This window comes from Gymnogyps californianus, chromosome 1, assembly GCF_018139145.2.
Source record: "Gymnogyps californianus isolate 813 chromosome 1, ASM1813914v2, whole genome shotgun sequence".
Classification (NCBI taxonomy): Eukaryota; Metazoa; Chordata; class Aves; order Accipitriformes; family Cathartidae; genus Gymnogyps; species Gymnogyps californianus.
The window spans coordinates 213,400,927-213,427,395 of NC_059471.1; positions in this window are offsets into that span (position 1 = coordinate 213,400,927).

Consider the following 26,469-nt stretch of genomic DNA (forward strand, 5'->3'; position numbering starts at 1 on the left):
GAATTAGAACCTTGTGTCCAAACTACTGGAGACAAATAAGATTAAAAAGACTTCAAAAAAAAAATCAAGAAAAAATATACCAGGAGTATGACTGGTCAACATTTTCCCATCAAATCTTTTTTCTTCTATCATGCTCTGCCGTTGTCCTCAGAGACACAAATATAGCAGCACCTAGGAGATATAATTTTGCTAGTAAGTCTACCCAATAATATAGAAATGAAGGCTGGGGCAATGAAAAACAGTTCCCATAATCCTAAAAGGTTAGCTCAGGCACAGTGAGATTAGTGTTAGACTGACCTTAAGTAAACCATTTCTGCTTGGCTGGTAAAATAAGACATTTTCTTTTGATCTTATTTTGATCTTATCTTTGTTTTGAAATATTCCCATAATCTTTTCCAAATCACAGTGTTTTGGAGTAAGATTACTGAAGTTCTTTCAGAGGGAGTAAAATAATCTAGGTTTCCAAGGAAAATCTGCACAAACATGAAAAAGTTTTCAGTTTTTTTTTTCAGAAAAGCAAGCTGAAAATCCGTCATGTTTCTCAATTCATTCTATTACAGTGAACAACAGCAATTTACATCCTTCTTTCACAGTGATGATTTTATACAAGTTCAGAAACAGGCTTTTGAAAGTTTATGAGAACCTAATACCTTCTCACCATTATGACCAATAACAAAAGGCAGACAGACATAGTTATTTCCATGTGAGTACAACACTAGAAGGGCAGCATTGATACTTTGGCCAGGACATGCACCCTCACTGCAGTCAACTATGTCTTGTTCTGATGTGTCTTTAAGACATGAGCGAAATGGATTCGCTAGATTTTTCAGGTTCAGCCCATATTTTCCCGCCATCCTCATCAGTGCTATAATCATTAGAGGATGTCACTGGCACTTGTATGTCACCTATAGCCACATTACTTCTGGCAGACAATTTTCAAGATATCTAGTCAAGTGTCTAAGAGATGAGCTCGGATGCATTTATCAAAATTTGAGCTCATGCATAACTTAATGGTTCCTCTGAAGTTCATAAACTCTCTTGATTTTTTTTCCTGTAAATTCTAAGGAGAATGGTAGACATGGCTGAAATATCAACACCCAGTTTCATCCTATGTGCAAATATCTTTTCGTTTTGGAGCGTTTGCTGAAGAAAGAGTGGAATTTTTTATTCTCTTTCTTTTTTTTTTTCTTTTTTTTTTCCCCTTGTGAAATATGACATGTCCAAAATTCACATTTTTCCCTGCAAAGCATTACTGGTTTATTTGAGATGGCTACAGAATTTTGTATTACTAAACCTAATTCCCTCATTCTTACATATTTGAAACTTTTAACTGTTTATTTCTATTATTTAGGGGTATGCTACATAAAGACTGGGCCTAAGAGCAAAGACAGCATTTCTGTAACACACTCTGAATTCAAACTGAAATGAAATGAAGAAATTGCTAACCTACAGCATCTGACCATCTCAGAGGAAAAGAAGGAGAGGAGGCTGGAATGTTTCCCAAAAACAAAGTTGAGGACTTAGGACAAAAATTGCTCAGCATAATAATAATTACAGCTTCATATTTCCTTCCAGATTATGTTGTAGAACTGATCTTCTAGAGAACAAAACCAGAATCCTAGAGGAAGCATAAAACAGTTCACAAACCATCAAGCTGTCCCATTATGAGACCACTAAACAAATGTTCTGTTCATTTCGATGTTGATTTGGGGTCAGATTCCCCTTTTGCGCACACAGCCACAAAGACAAGGGAAGGGAAGGCCACAGCAGCCAGTTGTCTTTTTTTGGAAGTTCTTTATCACCATCTGCTGGAAGGAGTGTCTCATTGCTCTGGAAAGATGTAGGGAAAATACAGATACTGGCTATTTTGAAGATATAAATAAGTTTCTGAACACTCCGCTCTCTGAACTACACTCGGTCTTCTCATCATGACTTGTCTTTAAAAGCAGTATTACCATTCTGTTACCACCAGGAAGTTAAAAAAAAATAAATTATTTTCACAATATATTATTATAAAATAATATCATATACATAATGTATAATAAATAGATAATTTTAATATCTATTTAATATAATAAAAAGATAATTTTAATATCACACGATAAAGTAAGATGTACTAAATAATTAATAACATTTCATTAATTGTGATCAAAAGTAATTCCATACTCCAGTAAACAGCACATTACTCAATTTTCAGAGGAAAATTTTTGTTAGCTCTCATTAATGTTTGTCTAGTTACATCTTCCTGAATGTATGATGCTCTCCAAAGTGCTCACCAGAGTGGATGACTATTTTGGAAAATCCAAGCCAGGAGAAATTCTAAAAATTTTACCCCAACTGGAGAGAAAGGCAAGATATAGTTATTTTCATAGAAAAAAAGGTGCTTACAAAATATTTTAAAGACAAAAGGAACAATTTGTGCTCTCTGATCACTAGGAATAGGACAGGAAACAAGGAAGAACTAATTTACCTATTAGGGAAAGTTTTCTAATGAAAAGTTAATCACAATAGGATGTTGACAGATGTTATGAAATCTCCTTCACAGGGGGCTTTTAAGATCAGGTTAAACAATTATCTATCAAGAACTAGATAGTTACTGTTGATGCTGCTTTGAAGGTGACAATATCTCAGATTGTTTCCAGTCCTTCTTCTGGGATATTATTCATATTGAAGTCTGTCATGTCTTAAGGCACTGGTCATATCAAAAACTCAAGGCACCACTCATCTCATAAGATGACTTCCCAAAATAAAATATATCTGTCAAATTCAACATTTATATCTGTCGAAGTCAACATTATCATGGAAATCCTCCAACGATCTGCACCACAGCAGTAGATGAAAATCACAGGTGTTATTTAGAGACACGAAGTTTAACTGAAAAGATTGCTTTGTATAAGACAAGGAATGGAAACCAAAGTTTACTCTAGCTCTAGGTGCCACAAAGCCCATCACAACTGTCCTGAGGGGAAGAATAGCTTCTCCCTCCCTAACTCAGGGGAAAATCTAGGACCTTAGGCTCTTAATTCCAGAATACAGCAGACAAACTCTTAAACTGGGAGTTATTTGGGGTGTAGCATATTCCCTATATATTGCATAAATAACTTTCTGTTTATGGAGACAGACCACAGAAACCCAGTGGCTAAGGCACATGCTTGTGCAACTGCACAATGGCACTAGGAAGAGCTGGAGCTTGTTTTTTCTCCAGATCTTCAGTTTGGATATCTCATAGCAGTTAAATCTAGATATTAACTCTTGTTTCAGCACCACAACAGATCTTTTCCACAAGGTCAGTAATTTTCACGGCTGAAGTTATGTGAAAAATCTGACACAAACTCATAGAGTTTCAGCTGTCCCTGAACTGTATTTTTCAATAAGCAGCAGCAATATAAAAAAAAAAACAAAACAAAACCAAACCCCCAAAACCTCAAACCAAATCACACAGGCACGTGCACGCACACGCACACAGAGACACAAAACCCCCATGTATTTAGGATCTCTATTCCATGCTCACAAGTTTATTTTTAATTCATTGCCTAAAGAGCACTTCAATGTGAAAATATTTTAATTATTGACTGATGGTTTTCACAAAAACAACATTTAGCTATTCCAAAAGCATTGCTGGAGGATAACTGCATAATAAACTGACAGAGAAAGGTCAAGTAAACAGTAATACAATAGTAGTACATCAACTTCTTTTATTCTGCATCAAAACAAACTGCTGTCTTTTTTACACTGAATACATTTGTTTTAGAGATGGGGTGACCAATGTATTTAAGAAAAAGTTATTGGAATAAATTGTTCCTCTTAAAATTTTGCAGAAGTAGAGATGCTAACTGCTATGTGTGAGTTCTTCCAAGTCTTCTCTCTCAAAGTGCCTATAAAAATCCCAACAGATGATAATCAAAGAATACTCCTCTTCACAGTAACAATTATTGTGTCTTTTGGGAACATTACCGCTGTCTAAATTTAAACATCTAATTGAAATTCTTTGCCTAAATGTAGGTGTTAAGTATCACAGGTGGAGGGTGTTCGAGAGTGTGCTGTCTCCAGCTCCTGCTCCAGGAGGGTTCCTGCATGCAAAGAGCCTGTGGTATCTGCCATGTTGCAGTTTTGAATACCATAGGTTGTTTAATACGTTTTTGTTTCGGCAACTGACTTGAGGTCCTGGTGTCCACACGCAGGTGTTTCTACATAAGATAGTATCCACAGTGGGGTAAACTGAGTCACTCCCTAGGCTCCTTTGATTATATTGACCAAATCTTCATCAGTTATAATGGATGTTGCACACCCAGAAAGCCAGTAAACATCCACACGTAGACTCTAACCGCAGGTGTCTTAACGACTCGATTCAGTTGCCTACACAAGGGCATCTAGTGCCAGTGTCCTGGTTTCGGCTGGGATAGAGTTAATTTTCTTCTTAGTAGCTGGTACAGTGCTGTGTTTTGGATTTAGTGTGAGAATGATGTTGATAACACGCTGATGTTTTAGTTGTTGCTAAGTAGCGCTTATCCTAAGTTAAGGATTTTTCAGTTTCCCATGCTCTGCCAGCAAGCAGGTGTGCAAGGAGCTGGGAGGGAGCACAGCCAGGGCAGCTGACCCGAACTAGCCAAAGGGATATTCCATACCATGGAACATCATGCCCAGTGTATAAACTGGGGGGAGTTGGCCGGGCGGCGCGGATCGTGGCTCGGGAACTAACTGGGCATCGGTCAGCGGGTGGTGAGCAATTGCATTGTGCATCACTGGTGGGTTTTTTTTTTTTGTTTGTTTGTTTGTTTTCCCTTCCTCCCCCTCCTTTTTTGTTATATTCCTTTTCATTACTATTATTATTATTATTATATTTCATTATTACTATTATTAGTATTGTATTTTACTTTAGTTATTAAACTGTTCTTATCTCAACCCACGAGTTTTACTTTTTTTTTTTCCCCTCTTTCCTCCTCCTCACCCCACTGGGAGGGGGAAGGGGGAAGCGGCTGCGTGGTGCTGAGTTGCTGGCTGGGGTTAAACCACGACAGCCAGTTGAAATATTCCAGGGTGTTTTGCCTGGCCTGCTACAGGCGCTCTGGTGAGCACTGGTCTGTCAAAGGTCAGTTATCACATCGGTCACATTTCTGTGGATGCTATCAGTGGCTGTGACTTCTCAGATGGCACTTGGATATGAGCCCATAATTTTGGCTTAAATTCCACCTTAGCTGAGCCCAAAGTTAATTCATGTATGTCAGCAGTCTAAGCTCCTGGTAGACTCTACTCTAGAAGTCAAGTCTAAGCAGCTCCAATGGGCAATACCTCCTAAAAATCTTGAACAGCTAAAATAATCTCCTAAAACAGATTATTCTTTAGGATACTTATTTCCTTCCATTGATTACAGCGGAAGGGATGCCAAGAACACATTTCTTTATAAGCTTTGACAACAAGTATACCTTCAACACTTCATGCAGTACCCTGAATTCTACAAAAAACTCACTTTCCCTCCTGCAAAGGATGTACATAGCATATTTAACATTTTCCTGATAACTTAAGGGGTACCCTATCCTCCTCATTCTTTTCTTTTACATGCATACATGCATTGCTTAGGATTCCATTTCATAAATGTGGTATCTATCAGGTATCCTGGGATATTCTAGTTGGCATCTACAAGAAAATTGATTTCTTGTAGGTTTGTGTTCTGCATGCAAACCCACTAGACATCCTGGCTTACCTAGATTATTTCAGATAATAGTAGAACCTGTGTTCAGGCAACTGAGTCAAACTCATGCCTATATTTTTGTGGTTGTACTTACTAATAGCTTTAAGACTAAGTTTTTAAATGCTACCTAACCTTTCTTAATTCCTCCTGGAAAGAGAGAGAGATGTAAATAGGGGAAAGATACCGGACACAAAATTTGCCATGATTATAGGGAAAGCTGAAGAAAAAATCACAAGTTAATTTTTTTTCCAAAATTTTCATGCGACAAAGGCATATGCATCCCAGAAAAGAAAGAACATGTTAATTTAACCACTTGGGAAACAGGAAAGATAACAATACCTTCCTTTAGAAGTAAGTTTGTTCATAAGGGGGGAAACCAAATAATGTGCAATTACACTAAGCAAGACAAACAGTCAGGCACTTGCTAATATATCCTACTTAGGCTTCCTGAATAGGCAGGTAAGATTATGTATTGTATTGTAGGTATAGTTTCTGATGGAGTGTTAGGCATTATATTAAATATTTCTAGGAAAGGTGTTTGATCTATTGTTCTAAAGATTTTTTTTTTCCCTCTCAAATAACGTATACTGTTTCCTCTGTGGAAGATGCTGATTTATAACAGTACAAACCACCTAGGTGACTAACAAAGATTTATACAACCAAGTTTTAGGCATCTAATATTGGAGGAATGTAAATCACACTGAAGGCTGCTGTGTTGTCTGTGCAGGAAAGCAGCAGGGGATTTTCGGAGTTCAGGGGATTTCTGCTTTATGATGTCACTCTTCCCTTTTTCTTCGAATCAGCAGAGGTCATATAACCATCAGCTATGTTGATTCACAAGCTGTTCCCTGCAGTTAAGACTGCAGTGGGTTGCTATCTTTTGCTCATCTGTCTTCTGCTTTTCTTTGCGTGACCGGCCCACTAAGGTTAGTGGAACAGTTGAAGAATATTCCTGGTACAAAGTGATATGTTGCACAAGCAACGTTATCCAGCAAAATATATTCATGCTTTGCTTTAAAACAGAAATGATCCCTTTGATGTAAACTAAACACATGCAGAAATGCTTTGGTGGGTTAGGGAGAACGCTCACCATACAGTGATAATGAATACCTGAGTTCATGAGCAAATACCCTTGTTTGCATGTGAATGCAGCTGTTTCCCATAATATTCTCCAATTATTTCTCTGCATGAGCAACAGTGTAAAGAGGAATGAAAACCACAAAGCACCTGTTTGAAATCTGAATGAAAGTTTGCCAGAAATGGTTTTTAGTATTTACCCAATTCTACCTGGAGTGAACAAATGCCGATGAAATCCTCTTGGGGTTTTTTTGGTTGGTTGGTTGTATTTTTTCCATGAGTTCATATACCAACTGGACAATTTAAAGGAAGAAGAAATCCATTTTTTTAGAGTTTTGGGGGGTTTTTTTTGGTTTTGGGGGTTTTGGGGGGGGTTTTTTAGATTTTTTTAATGCATGAAATCATGTCCTATAGCTCAAGAAGGGTCAGAACCACTGAGTACTGGAGCCTGGGAGAGTATTTTGGGAAAATATCACGACACGCTTACCCACATCTTACACTCTCTTTATGATCCACCTTCCTAGATACACTCATAACAGAAGGTGTGGTACTGTGTGGGTGTTATAAATAACTCAGTTGAACCCGGCTGTGTATGGAGTGGCTATCTACCTTTGGCCACTGGAGACAGGATGGTTGGCTAGGAGGATCTTTGGTCTGACTCAGTATTACTGTCATTATGCTCAGTCATTTATTTTTCTTTAATATTTAGCAAACAAAAAAATCTGCCTTCCATCCAAACTCTCCCATTATTAATTGACATGGGACTCAGTCCCTCAAACTCTCGGTGTGTAAACCTGAGTAACAACAGAGTTAGATCATATATGTCAGACTGAGTGATCCTGTCTGCTAAATTTCTGAACTGTCCTCTGAAAGTACCTCTCTACTGACTGTGGAGGTTGTTTAAGAGCTCCATTCCACTCACTAAGCATAAGCATCTAATGTCCCTGGAGATGCTGCAAGCTGTCTGTGAAAGCCACGCATTGCTGGAGGACACAACCCCTGAACTAACCAGGGAACTGGGTCTTCCCAGAAGAAGATACAGCTGGTATCAAACAGCTCATGGCTGAACCAAGACCTAAATGAGTAGCATTAACCAGACACCTAAAGTGAGATTCGTCTCACCAAATGTAGACATCTCCAGTGTAAATATTTACATGAAAACTAAATACCTAGGCCATTTTTCAGCCAAAAGAATTAAATCAATATTTTAGCCCACATCATAAAGTAGATATCTAAGATATTGGGTGAACTGAACTGAGTCAAACTTTGTAGGAAACAGTTTCTTTCGAGAAACTTTGTAAAGAAAACTCTCCTTCACACAAAGGCACCTTTTTAAGTGTCCCACCGTTAAACAACAAGAAACATTTTCACACTTTTCTCCTAAAATTGGGACATCAAATTTGTATGCTTCCCAGGTTACATGTCAGGAGTTTGGAGACTATGAGGCACACAACAAACCTTCTCAGGCTGCTTGTGTAAATGCCCCTTGGTTTTCCCAGAATTGAAAAATACTCCAGGGACATGGGTCATCACACTTCTGCTGGTTTTTGCAGGTAACCTTCATCAAAGGGTGACACTAGAGACCTTTTAGGCTCTCTATGACACGAGACCTTTTATCATTTAGGATAAAAGGATCATTTCTCAGTTGTGTTTTTTTCTGCTTGATGGTCCTACCACAGATGAACCAACAGGACAACTAGCAGCTTTACAGTCTGTTTATGCTCCAGATATATACGCCTGACTTTCCATATGCCGGTTCTGGCTGAACTTACTCAGGTTCAGCCCAGAGGAAAATGAGCAACATTGTTTCTCTGCTGGCCCTAAAATTACTCCAAAAGTCAGCTAATGGAGACAAGAGGTAATTTTGGCCCAAGAGCTTTCTGAGCTTCTCACTACACAGCTGTATTACCAGCTCTGACACAGACCAGCTTCTGAGGAAGTCTCAAGAAAACAGTCACATAGATTAAGATAGAAGTCTATTTCTTAGGCATTATCTGAAATTCACTGGGTTGTGGACTACTGTCCTTATCTGAAGAGCAGGTACTTGGTGGACCTGGTGAATCCAATAATTAAGTCCTTTTTGCCATCATTTTTTGTATCCTTCAGTGAAACACTATGGTTTCAAAAAAAGTAAATTTTGAGCATCAGTCACAGCGGTGATGCTGTCTCACAAAAGAGCAAAGAAGAAAAATGGGATAAATCTCAGGCCCATAGCCCGAAACACTTTGTATTTTTTCCATTACATTTGACAGCCCTTCCCTTTTGTTTGTCTTCACTCCAGACCTCTCAATCTCTCATTGCCTTAAAAATTTAGTTGAGTGTGAGTTTCCCTTTCCAAGATTACATGGAAAGAAATAATTAAACCTTATAAACCAACATGGTTTTCATGTCTGAGTGTGGCACCTGCCAAGACCATTCCATGAGATATAAACTGATACACAGATTTTAGCTGCAATTTTTTTGTCTGACATCTCAAGGAACAAATTTCAGAGAACAGAAAGACTGACTTGAAGACTAAGGTTTTTTCCTGGAACAAAAGAGGTTTGGATATTTCTGGATATTGATATTTTTTGATACATCTGTACTTTCCTGTCAGATCATACATAAGAAGAGCTAACCCTCCATTTTGCCATCCCTTTTGAAGGGGACATCCTTCCTTTCGATGCAATGTATAGCCTGTAAACTCTGGGGCTGGGATTGCGTGGTTGGGACTAGTGACAGGGCTTATCTTCATTGCTCTTGAAACATATATAAAATATGCTCAGATGGCCCTATCCTCTGCATCACCAGAACATGCCTGCAATAGGCTTCTCCGGGCACCAAGAGCAGAAAGGTGAAGGTTTTTCATCATCATGCATTTACTAGCGGGGGGGAGGCATTTAAGACAGCTTGGTGGAGGTTTAAGAGAGAAATTTTGGCTGCTGAGAGGTGACAGCGGCCAGTAGGTGCCACTGCTGCTCCATGCCACCGAGGGGCAGAGCCCGCATGTGCTTTGCCTCCAGGGAATTGCTGCCTCTCCTAGTTTATATATTTTATCACTGAAATACAAGGTATCGAGAGAAATATTGAAGAGACTGTGAACCACATTTTTAGTGGGACTTTTTAATATCTAGTGCATTTTTGTACCCTATATATTCAGCAGACCAGCTCCTTCAGTTGTATAGTTTTGCTGTTTTGCTCAATGCTATGCTTTTTAATACACTTTCTGAGGAGAAAGGGTATGTCATATCTTTCTGTTAGGCAGAAAAAAAAAGAAAAAACAAAGCAGAAATTTTTGAATTAGCCTTGTTGAGAATCACAGACGCTGTTCACTGTATTTCATAAAGTTAGCAGAAGCATAGTCACAAGTTGCAGTAAAAACTGTTAAAAAACCCACAGAGAAATAAATATTAGCAGCACTGTTTTTCCTCTGTGTGTGTGTGTATATGTATACTTGTGTATGTGTATATTTGTATATGTATATACACCCTCTACTTACAGCATATGAGGTACTTATAGGTAATTTCATGTGTATATGGAATTATATACTTTCTGGATTCTGTAGATCTACTGAATTCTTGACTAAAGCTGTCTGTCCTCAGTACTTGAAAGTAACGTCAGTTGAGAAAAGTAATTTTTTTCTCCACAAGATGTCGGTGTTTCCTACAGTTTATGTCAGGGTAAGTTTGCTGGCAATGATTATTCACAGTATCTTAAGAGGAATTCAGTTTAAAAATAAGAGGTGGTCAAACATGCAACTCAAAGCGTTCTGCTACTTAAAGAGTTTGCCTTAATTGGAGAAATGAAGCTATTGACTTTGCTTCTATAGAGAAAATTCAAAAAATTAACACTGTAAAACCAACTTTTTATCCTCTTACCTTCTCTGATATGAGAAAAGATATAAGAGTGTTGCCATAGAGAAATGGGATACTACGAACTGTGAAAAATGAAAGTGTTGTTTGGAAAATTTCTGAGATTCCTATCCAAGAGCAAACATTAAGTTCCTTTTAGTATACTATCTATTTTAAAATATTTTAAACATAGCTATTTCTCCAAGAGCTACTCATACTGCTAACTCTGATAGCAAGCATTTCTTTAAAGACCAGTAGCTAAATAATGGTCATTTTCCTTGTGTCCACAGGATGTCAGAGTTCACTTCAGAATATCGTAATTGAAAAATTAGGGGGATAAATTCAGTCTTTGTCATCAGGGTTTGTAATATTCATAAATACATGGTTTAACCAAAAACAGTGAAAATGAGCAGAGTAGCTGGTGCTCAATGTAATAAACATGACAGGAACCACATGTGCAATCCAAGTAGACGTGCTGACTTCATTATTTTACGCGGAAGAACAGATTTTGCCTTGATTCAGTTTCCCTTTGCTTCAGTGAGTTTTCATCACTGGAAGCACCAGCTTCAGTAGAGTTCATGGTTCTCTGTCAGTTGGGTATTCAGGTATCCAAACCAAGCTGCAATATTGTGTTACTTTCATTGTCCAGTTAGTTCCGGTGAGATTTTTCACCCCAAAATATTGCAGATCAAACAACACTGTAACTGTCTGCCTTTTACTCTGGTGTAAGTGACTGCACAATCAATAGTCCTGTCTATCTATATCTAAACACATCCTTTCTTTTGCAATGATACAATCAAAAATGCAATTTTTGAAGACAAAGGTTCATTGGTTTCTTATTGGACCTCATTATTTAATATCATATCTGGATTGATCAGACTGAGAAGCACATCATACATTTATTACCCAGCTAACTGTAAGAGGGATCCATGATCCATCACATGTGTGCAAGCAAGCATCTCCGGGAATAATCCTTCACTCCTTACACCAGCAAACACACCACTTCAGACATCACCGCAGGCAATGAAAGCTTTGTTTTCCTTAAGGCTACAGAATCAAAGCTGTGATGAGAACATGGCAGGTACTTGTAGCAATTAATCCACTGGAGGACACAGACTCTGGGGTTTTTTGCAAGTTATCTGTGCGCAAGGCTTGTTTGGAGGATCTGTTTGTTCTTTGAGATGGTTTGAACCTTTTATTTCAATACAGGGATTATTTGGCAGCCTTTCACTACCATTGGACAGCTGGCAATTGGTAATTTGCTATGCAGCTAGCAGGTTCACCAACTTGAGATTTTATCAAGCATTTGATGGTATCTAGTGTATTTCTTCAAGCTTCTGCTTCTGATGAGGGTCCCAGACTCATGTGAAAACTCTGCATGACTGAATGTCAGCTGACAAACAAAATAAAACCCTCTCTTGTTTTGAGAAAATGCAGGCCTTTACCAATATGATTTTTTTTTCCTAAACCAGCTCCTTCAACAATCAACATAGATGGTACCTCAGGGAGGTAGCTCAGGCTGTTCCACCTTCGCTACATATCTACATTGCTGTATATTAGTGCAGGCTGAACCATCGTTTTCCCCAGTGACTCTAAAGGAATTTCTAGCTTACCAGGTTTCAGATTGTTAAGTCCAGGTGAAACCATTCCCAAACCAAATAAAAACCTGGGATTTCGCGTTGTTTTAATCCAAAAAAGGTACAGTTGTAGTCATTAGGTGAAGGGAAGGGGTATCTTACAGTATTGTGCTGGAGGATCAGAGCTCATACAAAACCTCTTGTGTTTTTTGTTATTTGTTCATTGTGTTCAGTGAGCCAAGAGCCTTAAATTTCCTCTAAGCAATTCCATGAAATGAATAACAGCCTGGAGAAGCACCTAGATAAACACTGATGAGCTACATATAAACATGGGAATCTCTCCTTTAAAATGCCTTTCAATGCATTGTTTACCAATATGCTTAAGGAACATACCACTCTCTGTTTTACAGTCTGCAGTGTTTGCTTCTCAACAGCAGCTTCTCCAGAAGGTCCATTAAAGCTGCAAGATGAAGAAAGGAATTCTGAAGTATGGATGCAAATACATGAGACCCAATACCTGAAAGTGTAGAGCAGAACTTCGCAGGAAGCTTTCTGCATCTACTGTTAAGACAATAGAAGTAGTTTGTAGCAGAGTACTCAGATATACTGCCACTCCGCAGCAGAGACTGCGGATGACTTTGATTTAAATGACTGCTGCCAAATTCAATAACCTTTCCTTGAACAAAACTGCTGTTGATTTTAACTGTGTTACACTTGAAAAAAAAAAATCAGAACATGGTTCATAATTCTTTGTCTTATATTTCTCATTCACCTGCTAGCTGCTTTTAGGAACCTACTTTATATCTGACTCGTGGGGGACCTGACAAATGAATAATATCTCCTGTCTCTAAAGTCCTAATCTCAGTAGAACTATGTCAGTTTTCACTAGCTGTATATGTGGCATATAGTACTTAAGGAGAGAAAAAAGATGATCCAGCCATTCATTTTGTGCAGCTGTCCTAAAGTTAGTTGTAACTTCTGCCCCTGCCCCATGTTTCCACTGTGAACCTTTGGGGCTCAGCTCCCTGTAAGTAAAATGGGTCTAATGACATTTTCAGAAAAAAAAAAAATGTAGGAATAAACACACCAAAATTTCTGAGAAGGTCAGATACAATGATAATTTGTATAACTGGATTGTAATTTTATACTCCCATTTCCATGTTGGAGGTGGTCAAAGATGCTCCCTCCCTTACCACTGGCGGTGAAGCCCAGAGCTGTCGTCTTCTAGTTCTCATCTGGCACATCTCTCATCTGTTTTATAATTCAAATCGGACCTTTATACTCACATTACTTAAACTAGGCATCATTGAATTCAAGGAATAAAGCCTGTAAACTTAAGCAGTCGATCCTTTTCCCATTGAAGCCAGTGACTTTTTGTTATTAATGATACAGAGGACGAGCATCAAGCCCCCACATCTTCCATTTTGCCATTTAAAAGCTGAAGAGAAAATGGAAGTAAATTCCCTTCACAAGCACACTCCTTTTCTCTTTGCTCACCTCCCAGTAATATTGAACATTCCCTAAAGAATGAGTAAACAACTAATTTGGGTAAAGTAGGAGCCTCAGAGGCAATCAAAGTCACAGTTGGTTTTTTTTTTAATCCAGCATTTCTTTGTGACAACATATTATGTCAGCTCTGCTAGCTCATTTGTCTGCTGCAGTTCTATTTTATCAGCCTGGAGTAAAAAGAATTGATATGTCTAGTTAGATAAAGTAAATGGAAACTCAGGACTCATTCCAATTTGCTGTACTTTGATATATTTCACAAACCTGAGAGTACTGCATGTAACACTAGTGGCTGTTTGTATATAAATATTGCACATTAGAAGATCCCTTAAAGTAATGTTTTTGTTCATTTCTCCCCTTCCTGCCTCCCCTCGTTGTGTGCTTATTGGTTTTCTGATTGGAAGACAAATATCTTGCTTTCTCACTGCATTCTTTTTCAATCCAGGATGCTACCCCCAACAAGAATTCATCTTCATTGGTAGCTTGCTAGTCTGATAAAACAGAAGGAGATATTTTCCAGGAGCCCTGGATACTAATGCAGCTGAAGCTTATAACTGCAATAAGTTATTCTGTGCTGTGCAAGATGAGTTCTTAAAGATATTTGGTCATTGCCACCAGCCAAATCTATCTTTGTTGTAATTTTGTTGGCTAGACTAGAAACACACTGAGGATGGTTCCTGAATCAGGTCTTATTTATTATGGGTTTTGTAAGATGTTTTAGTGTGAGGCTCCAGAAGTGAGAAGAAAAAGGAACAATGGTCTGGAGGAATGGAGAAATGCCGGTCACCAGTGACCACTGAGTATTACATTTCTGGTGGGAGAGAAGGATTTGGTTCTTTTTTTTTCTGCTCTCATTGTGGGGAGCTATATTCTGCCCATTTGAATTCTTATTAAGGTGATTTACTGTTCAGGAAAGCTGGTTTACAATTAGACACAGTTAGACAATGATATCTCCCTCTCATGATCAGCTGAAACGTCATAGCACATCAGTGGACACCTGCTATAAAGTAGGGGCAAGTATTTCTATTTACAAATTGCTTTTTCTGCCAGCTGGTTTGAGAGGGGTAGGAGCAGGTCTCAGAGCAGGAGAAAGAATATTGCAAAAAGGGAGAGCCTGGTTGGATTTTATCTTATTTCTCTCAGCACACAAACATAGGGTTTAGATCTTGTTCTGAGACAACACAACATTTATGCTTATGCAGGACAAATATAATAATACCCTTCTTTTTTTTAGGGGCAACCTTGTATAAACAGATGATCTTCAAGGCCTTTTCCAACCTAAAAGATTCTATGATTCTATGATTCTATTATCCTGTACTGGGGGTGTCAAGTAATATTGCAGCAAATAAAGTTGCAGTACATACCTCCCGCTTCCTAATGACACATATATCAGTAAAACCTGGAATTTGGTATGGCAGCACTGGATTCCTGTTTGGAGAGGACAAACAGGACTTGCCATCTCTCAAATGGAGGCTATATAGGAAACCCAAAGTAAAGCTGGGTCCATAATAGATTTTACATGTTGATGGCCAGAATAGAACTGGGGAAAAATGGTAAAGTCAAACTGATATATGAAGTTCAGTGTTGGGTCTTCATTTTTGAAAATAATAGTAAAAAAATAATTTCAGGTGGACCTATAATGTTATATTTGATATTAAATGAAATAGTACACTTTGCTTCTAGGTGATTTAAATCTATTTTTTTCCCACTTTCTGTATAAGTCAGTTTTTAGGCACAATACAGTGGTTTGAAATGAAATGTCGGGAAATTTACTTTTTTAATACTGATACAAGACAAGTTAGCATTTTTTAAAAGAAAGAATTCATTTAGAAAATGTGAAAGCATACACTGTGCACTTTCAAACTCACTCTTTTTACTTTTATTTTCTTTTCAGCCAAAGCCACTCACAAATTTAATCTGAATTTACAAGTAGTTTCTCTTTCTCTGTATTCCAAAAGGAAAGTTTCATTTCTCACCAAATTTACCCTTTGTTGAGAAAGAGTTCAAATTCAGAAACTCTTATCCACTGTGCAAATTATATATCCTTTGGCAAGAAAGAAACCCTTATTTTAGTATCTAACAATGCATCCGCTATTCATGAGTTGGGATTTTGCCTAAATAAGAGCATTTAGTAGCACGTCTGAAATAGTCGCCATGAATTACTTGTATTTGAGGATGATAGAGGCAGCAGGGAGGCATGTGAATCCAAAACACTGGCCGTTAATATCAAGCCCATATAATTATACTGCCAGCCCACAAGTGATGTTCAGCTCTGTGGGGGGAGCCGTGGAGGAAGGGTCAAGTGCGTGTACAGAGTATGAAGGAAAGCTCTTGTCTTTCAAAAGCTGCATGGGCTACATAGGTGCATCCAAAGGCTGTAAGTGGATAAACTGAAAAAACAGCTTTGGAAGTAACTCTGCTACAATGAACAAGTGTGTTCCAAGGCAAACGGAAAGCATTATTTGTGTTTGCAATTTTATCCACCCTGAGACAAATCCTACTTCCCAGTTACATCTGTGGAACATTTTTGCACTCACTGGAACTGTACGCACACAGCCAAAAAGATGCTGAAAAGAAGAATAATTTTAATAAGAAAGCGACAGGTCGTTGCTCCGTCCCACCCCATCTTGAGGGAAAATGAGAACCATGGCTACCCTGTTCTGTGGGGAACCTAATGTGGTTGTCGTGTTCTCAGAATACATCCTGGTACAAGCCCTGGAAGGCAGAAAGGCAGAGAACATGTCTATGATTCTGCCACAAATGTGAGGGTTGCGGTAAAAAAGGGTTTTAGCGGAAATCTCAGAAGCTTAACTAAAATGCCAGAACCTTAGAAGATCCACCAGAAGAACAGAGATATTAGCACAGGTCTCCTATTGACGTTTTTGGATCTCCAAGGTGAAAGAGTTTTCTGAAGTCATGAGGATGACTCACTTTTTTTCAAAAAGCCAAACTTAAAAAAAAAAAAAATCTTTACTTTAGGTTGGATGAAATTCAAGTAAATTTCAAAGCAAAAACATTGCAAGTTCTAAGATGCACATTTTGGTGCTTTTAGGGGCATTTTTGGAGGTGGGAGTTTGGACAAAACAAATCAATATAAATTCACAAAATTAATTCAGAAGTTTCAGTTTGTGTGAAACAGATTTCCTGTGGAAAAAATAAAAATAAAAAATTACCCAGTCCTGCAAACATCCCCACTTAACAGCCAGGAAAACTGAAATACATGATGCATGCAAGGTACCATATCAAAGTTATTTTCAGCTCCACTAGAGAGCCCAAATAACAGGACTTTAATTGATATATCAACCTTCCTATAAAGTCTATATTATCCACCAAAAAGATAACAGATTTCTTCAGTCTGTATAATATTAACCCAGTTTTATTTTAATCTGGTACTGCTGAGTATATGCACATATCTGCATAATAATAAACTTAAAGCTTCTGTGCATACGCACTTGGTTACTGGTAAAGTATCAGTATCATTCATGTTTTCAATTTCTGTCCCCTTCACCCTGTGCCAATATCAATTAGTTTGCATTACAGAGACAAATTGCTTGCAAGATTTTTGTATCCTTTTCAAAATATTTTTTAAATGACAAAGCACTAGAAACATATTTCAGTTCCTGAGGGATGAAAAAACCAAAAAAATCCCCAAACAAGTTCTTAAAGAGAGACAAAGGGAAATTAGAACTTAGAAACGGATGGCAAACTTCTGAGTCAACGGGAGAGGGGTCAGTAGGCAACTGGGCAAGGGGGCTTACACAGGAGTAAGTTTAAGACTATGCTGTAATATCTTGGTCTGTTTCTCACTGTCCCAGTTCTGTCCTATGCTGTGTCTCACTTACGCTTGTACAAAAGGAACACAGAATACAAGGTAGTCCAGCCCTCTGTATACAGATTTCACAACAGATGAACTTCAAATTTATTCAGTCATTTCACTAATTACCCAAGTGGATCATCTGCTCAATCTGATTCAGTCTCCGCAGCAATGAATGATGAAAACACAATAAAAGCTTGCTAATAATAATGCTTTTCTTTTTCTCATGGTCAGTATGAATTAACCTGTAGACAGCCTTGGAAAATACAGATCAACATTTCTCTATGTAACAGACAAGAAAATTTCAGCAGCAAAACTGTGTGTTTTGCCAGAGAGCATCTATGAGGAAATTAAGATCTTGAAGAGCACTTCCAGCATTGACACAAGTTTTGTCCCTAGCCTGAATTACTGAACGACCATTGTAATTCTCATTGCTGTTTTCCAACCAGTGAAATTCTGCAAGGAGTTTGCAGCTTCTTTTTATTTTTGGAAACAGCCTTTGAGGACACTCTTAATTTGTTTTTTAAGGCAGCTAAATTGGAGAAGAAAGCTAGAACGAGCAATCTGATACTTCATTTATGCAGTCTCTCACACCATGAACAGGCAAAATCCACGGCACACCTTCTCAAGGTGGGAGCAGCAGTGCTGTGAGCACATGCCTGTGAGGGTCTGTGTGGCATGTCAACAGAAGTGGACAAGTACTGCAAAATCATGTATTTTCATCTCTGAATTACCTCAGCTATTGTTTTTACATAAGGAGAGCCAAGCTTTGAAAATTAAGCAGGAAACATACTCAGAAGAGGCAGGTTATCGCTCTGTTTTTAAGGCTTTCAGTCTTTTTTTAAGTGGTTGGAATGAATGAAGTGAATAATGGAAGTTACCTGCAACACTCTCGGTTTCAGTTCTCGGTCTAACAGATAAATGGTTTCAGAAACAGTATTATGAATAGATTTTAGTAGTTTTATGTGCTGCAGCTGTTGAATTTTCCATCTTGTTTTTCCCTAATTGAGGTCTCTAATATGGGACCTCATATGGAGCCTGTCCTACATGCTGCCAGTTTCAATGAAACCTTGAGCATTTCAACCCACTTGAAATTTCTCCCTATCACATTTGGCTGACACTTTTTGAAGATTAAAAGTCTTTGGAAGGAAAAGAAGATGAGGAACAAAAAGAGAGAAAGGTACACGATCACATGAAGTTCATTTCTTTAGGAACACAGGAAAAATATACAGGGATTAATTCTTTTTATCTGCAGGTCTCTACACAAAGGCTATTCCCTCAGTGGGGAAGAAGTCTTTACTACATGAGAAGCTCCTCAGGTTCTCCTGATGCTAGCAAGGCTGGTACTGCTCCATTTCACTGGCATCTGGGATAGCTGTTCTCCACCTCCTTGAAAATGTCTCCTAGCTCCTTCTTGGTTCTGCACTGGAGGAGAACTTTCTTCTCTCTCACGGATGAGCTGGAGGAGTTGTGCTTCTCTATAGTTACTCTAGCATGGAGCCATGCCTTCATCTCCCTGACCCAGCATGTTCTGTGCATCTTCCTTCACTGCTTTTTGCTAATGCATTGCTTTAGCAGTAGAATAATGTTGCTGCTTAAGAAAAACGGAAATTTTTCCACTACCTAGAAAGTAGTTAGCAGTCTGAAACTCGATCAGGGCTGTTAAAAAGTTTTGGGGCAACTGTGCTAACAGACCTGAATATTACTCTTAACATTTGCTTTGTACGGTCCCTACAAGTCTCACTGCCAAAACTGTAAGTCCCGTTTCCCTGGCAGGGGGAACATATGACCAGCAATTTTGGGGCCACCCAGCCTGACTCCTGGCAGACAGTCTAGCCCTTCGATGAATTTTTCCGACAACCACCACACACTACGTATGTGTAACGACCTTGGTGTTTCAGGAGCAGTTTAAGGTTTGTTGAAAGGTCGTAGGCTGGAAAATTGCCCTCTCCACTCATTGTTTCGAAAAATGAAATCAGATGAGAAGATCTAACAGAATCAGATCATACCAAATTAAACTAACACAATCTATTCATCTTCCTTTGGGTTCTTCCAGCCTCCTGGTAAGCAATAACCAATACTACACATCTAGGCAAATAAGGTACTTTTATTAAGTCAGGAATGGATAAGAAGATAAAATTGGCATTTTAGTAATTTATTCTCATCTTGGGAAAGAGAAGGGAGAATCTTCAACCTCAAAACGATTCACCAGCTTCAGTTAACAAGGAAAAAACCAACCCCTCTTTCTTAGAACACATATCTTTTCGAGATGTCTGCAGATATGACAGGGGAATCAATCAGAAAGATCTGTGTAGGTCTGATTGAGAGCAATAGAGAGGCAGTGGGAAATACACCAGGCAGAGCATCCAAGCAAGCACACTGTTTTCATCTTTTGCTTACCTTTTAGCCCTTAGTTCTGCAACTCACATTCTGCACCGCAACCTCATCATCATCACTGACATTGGAACCAGTTCCACAGGTCTGTGTGCCCTCTCTCCCACATGTACAAGAGGGAGTTAAATGCCACGTTCATAGTGGTCAGGTTTTTTTTTTTTTTTCCTGAGAAAGAAGGAAGGCAGGCAGATAAAGTTTGGTCTGAAAACCTGATTCTAAAATTTTGGGCTTGAACTCACACTTGGTACCGAGTGAACATTTGTTTTATTTTTTTTAAATTATTATTCATTTGATACCTAAGCTAAAATAAAGAAAAGATGTTGTGCCTCAACCTAAATATTACATATATTATTGTTATATATAAATATATATATATAATATGTAGGTTGATGATAATATTAAGTGCAAATTAAAAATCCTATTTTCAGTTCTGGTGACCTTGTTCTTTAAGATATCACAACTTTAGCTCAATTTCCAAAAGCAAATGTTGCTTTTATTTGCTTGAAGGTTGAAACATTTCATTTTGGAAAAAATAAAAATAATAATAATAAAAAAGATGCTTTGAATTTATATATTTCTCTCTCACATGTTTCTTGGTTTTGGAGATTGAAAATGACCGTTGAATTAAATTCTGTCCATAAATAACATAATTCAAATCCAAATTATAATTTTCAGATTTTCATGAAAACCAGTTGCTGAGTCTTGCTCTTTTCTAACAACAATATTTGTCTCTTGCAGTTTCATGCATTTTTTTTCCTGTATAGTCTGCAAACAGAAAACACTTTGTTGACTTAAGGCTGATGATTGTTTATATGTAGGACCTTAAATCTAAATTCATTTTCTTTCCTTATATTTGAAACATTTTAATATTGCCCCTAATCTAAAATCCCCCCTAAAAGTGATCTCAGTAATTACCCGCAATGGCAAACGGAGCGATCCATATTTGTTTTTCCTCTTTTCTAACTCTTGATCTTTAACTTCGCTGAACGATGTACTAGATTTCCCAGTAACTGGGAGGCACTACAGAGATGCAGAATAATCTTGCCAGTATAGATTCAACTACAAAGGTATACATTATTTCTTAGCTCTATAAACTGTGAGTAGATTTTTTTTTTCCAAGCTCGTATATACTTATTTTATGCTTTATTGCTCTGGTAGCAAATTTTAATTTATTTTTATTTCCAATGTTTTATTATGTTTGCACTCAATTGAGTTAGAGACCAGAATGGGTGATTGTTATACAGTAGTTTACTTTTAAAAGAAATAGGGCTTCTCAAGCAGCTAATACAGGAAGATGTATCACCAGCTTGAATAATTGTGACAACCATAGACGGTATCAGTGCCTGTTTGTTTGCACAATACCCTACTGCATTAAGAAAGCCATCCCAGCTGTCTTGGGCTCTGGAGTCACCCATTTCATCACTTGACACTGCAGCAGATGTTATGGATTGATAACAGACTTCACTTCATTCACTCCACATCTAAGATTACCTCTAGAAAAAAAAATCAAATACATTATAACACTCCCAGCCATTTGTAAAAAAAAAAAAGTAAAAAAAAAAATCAGCAATTTATTCTCTCTTTTACAGCATTAAATGGCTCCTTTTGGGCTTTGAAAATATATATTTAATTTTTTTTTTTTCCTTTATTTAACAGATTCACAGTGGTGGGTATGCATCTTAGTACCTCCTGAAAGAGAGAGAAAGATGGAGATAGATTTAATGATTTAATTATATTAAGACTTGGGCAGGTTTTAGGATTATGAGTTACATTCCCATTATATCAGATGCCTTATGTTTTTAGTGATAGTATGTTAATGCAGCATGTTCATTGTGTTGGTGGCAGAAACACCAGACAAACCAAGCACTGCAGTTTTTGGTCTAGTAGATGAATAGTGATATTCGGATGTGTTATGCTTTCCTTCCGGTGATGCTGGGCATTGTATTTTATTTGAGATACAGTAGGTGAATGTGTAATTAAATACTGTCAAGCAGATAAGTGACCAGAAAATGTATATTTGTGGCAGGGCAGGGGTTGCCCACTTACCTTTTAAGAATGCAGCTAATGGAAGAACTACATAAAATACACTGGTGGAATAAAATGCATGGTGCTATCCTGCCATCGCCTGCAACCTAAATCACAAGGTTGATGATAGTCATGGGACTCTCTTCTCTGTCTTTGAAGGGGCTGGAGCAGCTGGTGTCTTTTGTGGGACTGTACCAGAAGCGCACCTACTACTCTGCCCTCTGAAAGTTTAAGGGGTGCAAACGAAAGCACTGAGGTTCGGTTTCACTTCACTGACTCTGGGCAATTACATGAATCACCTGAAGTGGGAGCACAGTCATCTTGCATTCCTTGTGCAGCTGTGGGAGAGCGGTCCTGGGCAGGCTGGATCACACCCTGGAGAAGATCACAGCTCTGTCTCTCAGCAGCTGCATGGGCTCCTAGGGCAAGCAGGGTCTAGCTTGGCTCAAACAGTGAAGTGGCTGGAGATATGTGGGAAAGATGCAAGGTTAAGAATGGGATTTCAGTGAATTCTAAGAGAATGTGGTGAGTTTGACCTTGACTGATCACCAGGTGCCCACCAAGCTGCTCTATCACTGCCCCTTCTCAATAGAACAGGGGGAGAAAATACAATGAAAAGCTCATGGGTCAAGATAAGGACAGGGAGATCACTCAGCAATTACTCTCACAGGCAAAACAGACTTGACAGGGAAATTGATTTCATTTATTGCCAATTAAACAGAGTAGGATAATAAGAAATAAGAACAAACCTAAAAATACCTTCCCCCCATTCCTCCCTTCTTCCCAGACTGAACTTCACTCCCAACTCTTCTACCTCCTTTCCCTGAGTGGTGCAGGGGGCTGGGGAATGGGGGTTGTAGTCAGTTCATAATGCTTCATCTCTCCTGCACATTCCTCCTCATGATCTTCCCCTGCTCCAGCGTGGGGTCCCTCCCATGAGATACAGTCCTTCATGAACTTCGCCAATGTGGGTCCTTCCCACAGGTGCAGTTCTTCACAAACTGCTCCAGCATAGGTCCTTTTCACAGGTCCTGTCCTATTCCAGTGTGGGTCCCCCACGGGGTCACAGATCCTGCCAGAAAACCTGCTCCTGCATGGGCTCCTCTCCACAGGCTGCAGTTCCTGCCAGGAACGGCTAGAGCGTGGGCTCCCCACAGGCTGCGGCTTCCTTCAGGGCACATCCACCTGCTCTGGCATGGTGTCCTTCACAGGCTGCAGTGTGGAAATATGCTCCACTGGGGTCTTCCATGGGCTGCAGGAGGACAACTTGCATCACCATAGTCTTCACCACAGGCTGCAGGGGAATCTCTGCTCCAGCACCTGGAGCACCTCCTTTCCCTCCTTCTTCACTGACCTTGGTGTCTGCAGAGTTCTGGCTCTCACGTTTTCTCACTCTTCTCTCCCAGCTGCTGTTCCACAGCTTTTTTACCCTTTCTTAAATATGTTATCACAGAGGTGCTACCACCGTCACTAATTGGCTCAGTTCAGCCAGCGGTGAGTCTGTCCTGGAGCTGGCTGGAACTGACTTTGTCCAACATAGGGACAGCTTCTGGTGTCATCTCACAGAAGCCACCCCTTTCAACCTCCTCTGCTTCTAAAACTTTGCCACATAAACGAAATACAGGGGAATATTTCCAGCGTTTGCATCGATACTGCGTGTTATTCGGATGCAGAATTTCCCTGCACACTTTGAAAGTCCCACTATAAAACACCTGGTTTTAAATTGCTTTGAAGTATCTAACTTTTTGGTGTACAAACACTACTGGCTTTTCTAGCACAGCTGATAGAAGTTACTGATCGCAAGGTGTCCAACACTTCCTTGAAGGCTGATCTTGCTGTAAAGCAGTTCCTGACTCCTCCTCATTTACAGCTTGGCAAACCAAATCAGATGTTTTGAAGACCACAAGGAGGCCTAAACTGAGTGTCTGTTTGTGGGAGAACAAAAAACATATCCTTCACATAGAAGCAATTTTTCTGTCAATTTTCAAATCGCATTACAAAAATTGACAACATCTTGACAAACTGGTTGTGAGAATGACTTTAGCATGAGCAGCTTCTTCCACCCCAGTATTTATTTATGAATAAAGTTTCCCATCAGCTATTACTTCTGAACTATACAAAAAGATAATAAATACAAGCTAAATACATGAAGTTGATTGTTTCAGTTAATACATGTACAGTTCAGCAATGTGGTAAGGCAGCTGGAACTGAGCTAGCATAAGAAATGCTTTTAATGTCATTTATGCAGACAGCTCCACAGAGAAAAACAGTTATTGTCCACCCTGTGCTTCAAGTCTGAGAGAAAGGAATTTACCATATAGCCTGTAGTTTGCAGAGTTTGAAAATACTTAGGTTGGGGTTCTTTTTCTGAAGAGGAAATGGTACATTGCTCAATCTAGTGAGGAGCCAGTAATATTTCTTAATATGAATAAGACCAGGGAGATTTTGCCAGGTATAAATGAAGTTTAATTTACCATATTTTTATTCATCTCCTGGTTGTTATTCTCTTCAAAATCCTCAGAGCACGACTCTGCAGTGATGGAAATTTAAGCAGAACCATTTTTGTTTAGCTGTTTTTTTTCACACACACTTAAACAACTGCAAGAGCCAAAACAACACATTATCACCCTGACACCTTCTAACTTCTCCCTGCTAGCATTAAAATAGCTGTTGCTAGATATGACAGAAATTGGTGTTGAGTCCTCAAGAAAAGAGTGACTTCTGGATACAGGCTCTGAACATCTGCAATTCTCTGTTTCACACAACTGCAGAATTACACGTTCTCGTCTGATAAAAGACTTGGCAGAGAAAAGCAGGTAGATTTCTCTCCCATCTCATATATAATGAAACATTAATATAAAGTCTCAATGAAGCTTCTCAACTGAGGAAAATACAGAAAATTTTCATTATATTAAGTCAAAGCCTTCAATTCATTTTGTCTACAGGAGAAAGACATGCAACAGTAACTTACTGTAGGTAACATTTCATAAGTTAATATCTAGATCATTATTCTTGTGTATGCTTCCTGGAAAGAATGTTAGATGTGTGGGTTTTTTCTATGAAATACATATTCAATTAGCTTATGAACTTTCTATTGTTATTGCTTGTATTCTGCCTATTGGTCTCTTCTGACAAGGTACCTGCTGAAGTCAAACTACCGAGCTCAGTAGTATTATTCTCACTTACTCCAGTACTGTGGAAATTTGAGTTAGTCTGTCTCTTTGGCTACTTCTGTGCTAGTTGTTAAGTATGAGATCATCCAAAGCTCTACCTATTTATAGTAAACCTTTATACTCTATACTACTCCATAGCAAACCCTCACTTTACTGTCCAAAGTTGTCCATCTGGGTATTGGTACCCTGACCATTACAAACCATTCACCTTCCAGCCTGCTCCTTTGCATTGTTTATAGTGTTTGCTGCTAAATCAACCACACAGACCTTAAACAAAGAAGCCTGCCAGCATCAACACCCCCCTACTCCAATTTTCTGTTTTCTGGCCACTTATATCTCACTTCTAGTTCATATCTATAGGTAGGGGAAGTAGTGAGTGAAGAGGCAAGCTGTCCTCAGCCTGACTATTGAAATGTCCTTGCTTGGCCGTGCTGATGGGTTTGCACGTGGTCAGAAAAGGATCATCTCTGTCTTTGAACACAAGAATATATAAAGGTCTGTGATCAGAAAGTGAATCTGAGCTCCTAACCACTTCCTACACAAGTCCAGTTCTGCCAGGCATACAGCTAACAGGACTGAAGGACAGTGGTTCCTTTGCCTGTATAAGGTTTGAGCCCTAAACACCGTGCACAAACTCAGTCATCCAAATAAAGAACAGCAGTAACTCATCAGGTAGATCAACAGGTGTAAATCCATAGAGCTCTTCCAAGTGAGTTTGCCCCTCATTAAGTTGCTGGCACTTGGATGATACATGGCATTTGTGGATCTATGTAAAAGTAGGGAAGACGTCAGGTGGAAAGAGTCTCATGAGTTTTTGAGGACTTCCCTCCACTCCTCACTGCTCACAGGGGCAGAAGGAAGAAACACAAGCAAAGCACGTTTTTGGCAGCTTTGCTACACCCTTCATTTCAATCAAGTCCTACCATCTTCACCATTTTCCTTATCCATTGCTGATATCCTATCCAAATTTATCCCTTCTCTGCACACATCCCATGCATTTCCCAGGTTATAACATATTTCTTCCATTCTTGCCCTCTCTCCCTAGTACATCTAAAAATTAAATTTTGCACACACTTTTGGACTGAGGCTGTCCAAGGAAACAATTGCAGTTAAAGTCAGAACCAAAGGGAATCCTTCAGATTTCTCATTTCTCTTCAAAGAAACTTTTAACTCCATTGTTCCTGTTTGGTAAACAGTCTACAAATTATGTATATCAAAAAAATCTGAATGGATATGTATCCATCCCAGGAAATTTAAATCACTATCATATACATTTTTAGGATTGGGATATTAGCATGCAGAATATATGTGGATTACCCAAAGTCTGGCCATCAAGTCAGTAGCTCAGTCAAGGACGTAACTCTTGTTGTTTGTCTTGGTTTCT